Source organism: Carlito syrichta, unplaced genomic scaffold (assembly GCF_000164805.1).
Source record: "Carlito syrichta isolate Samal-C Ts95f unplaced genomic scaffold, Tarsius_syrichta-2.0.1 Scaffold123581, whole genome shotgun sequence".
Classification (NCBI taxonomy): Eukaryota; Metazoa; Chordata; class Mammalia; order Primates; family Tarsiidae; genus Carlito; species Carlito syrichta.
In genome coordinates this window covers 263,425-264,838 of record NW_007067677.1, presented here as the reverse complement: position 1 = coordinate 264,838, position 1,414 = coordinate 263,425, and the positions used below count along the sequence as shown (strand labels likewise).

Genomic DNA, 1,414 nt, shown 5'->3' with positions numbered 1-1,414 from the left:
TCTATAGACAAATACAGCATACTGGACCTGGTGGTTTGGGGGTGAAGTTGGGGTTCCCATGTAGCCTGAAGACCTAGTGCTGTCCAGTGACTCTGCTGATTTCTGGATGATGCTTCTTTTCCACTGGCTTGCTAGGTGCCTTGATGGCCTCCAGTGCTGACATCTGGGTGGTTATTACTTGGGGTTGTTAATGTAACCAGTAGAGCTTTCTGGGTAATTTCATTTTATCTCAGCTCCTGTTAGCACCATCAGCACCTTGCAGACACCGAGATACCCGTTTGTTTCTGGCATCTGTTTTTCATCCCGCAGGATTTTCTGCAAGACCTCCTTGTCCCAGTAAAGACAACTCCTTCTGTCAATTTCCCCTAGGTAAACAGGCAGATTCTTCTACATCCTGTGCTCCTCAGCAGATCAAGGCCGTGGATGCAGGAGACTGGGTAAGCTCCTGATCTTCTCTCCGCCTAGGATTCTTCATCCCATCAAATGCAAGTAATAATAGCTAGCGTTCATTGAACATTTCCTATTTGGCACTTTTTAGGGTGCTTTATATGACAATGTGCCAGGCAAACGTCTAAGTCAGTGCTTCTTAAACTCTCTGAGATAGGTGGCTAGCTTTTTCTTTAATTTTCAATTTGTCACAGATGAATGTTTTTGGAAAGTACAGTAACAATGAATTTCTAGAAAAAACATCGGGAAAAAGAAAAAAAAAGCCCTACAAAACTTGTGCACATTGTCCACTGAAAGTGATGTATAGGGGGCGGGGGAGGTGCTAGGAGGTGGCGCCATCTCCTAAGCCCCGCCCCCACGGTCGCCTCCTCAGTTCGGTCCTTCACCCTCACCTACCTGTCTCCTTTCTCAGCCGTTGCGGTGTGCTCCGTTGAGTCCGTTGCTCCGTTGTGGTGTGCGCCGTGGAGTCCGTGGCTCGCCATGTCTTCTCACAAGACTTTTAGGATCAAGAGATTCCTGGCCAAGAAACAAAAGCAAAATCGCCCCATTCCGCAGTGGGTTCAGATGAAAACTGGCAATAAAATCCGGTACAACTCCAAGAGGAGACATTGGCGAAGCTCCAAGCTGGGCCTGTAAGGAATGGCACGTGAGACGGCGCAGACGTTGATGCTGTATCAAGGTCACCATCACCTTACCATGTCAAGTTGAAAATGTCACCACAGTCTGGGAAGCTGGACGCGTTTTATTGGAAAACGTTTTTTGTCTTTGTTTATATGCTCTGCATTAGTAGGTGGGCTTAGTAATAAATATGTAAAGCCTTTTAAAAAAGTATATGTGTAAGTGACTAATATAGAGAACTATTACTGTTATGATAACATATTTCATATGTGTAAGTGACTAATATAGAGAACTGTTATGATAACACATTTCACAATCATAACTCATATTTCACATTCATAACTTTACA

At 44.6% G+C, this 1,414-nt stretch overlaps 1 pseudogene across 1 annotated transcript; it reads left to right on the top strand.

Moving 5' to 3' along the window:
• The first annotated feature begins 917 nt into the window (after positions 1-917).
• Positions 918-1,185, top strand: LOC110594679 (annotated as a pseudogene). The gene has a single exon (XR_002481381.1). The product of XR_002481381.1 is annotated as a 60S ribosomal protein L39 pseudogene (transcript).
• The last annotated feature ends 229 nt before the right edge of the window (positions 1,186-1,414 follow it).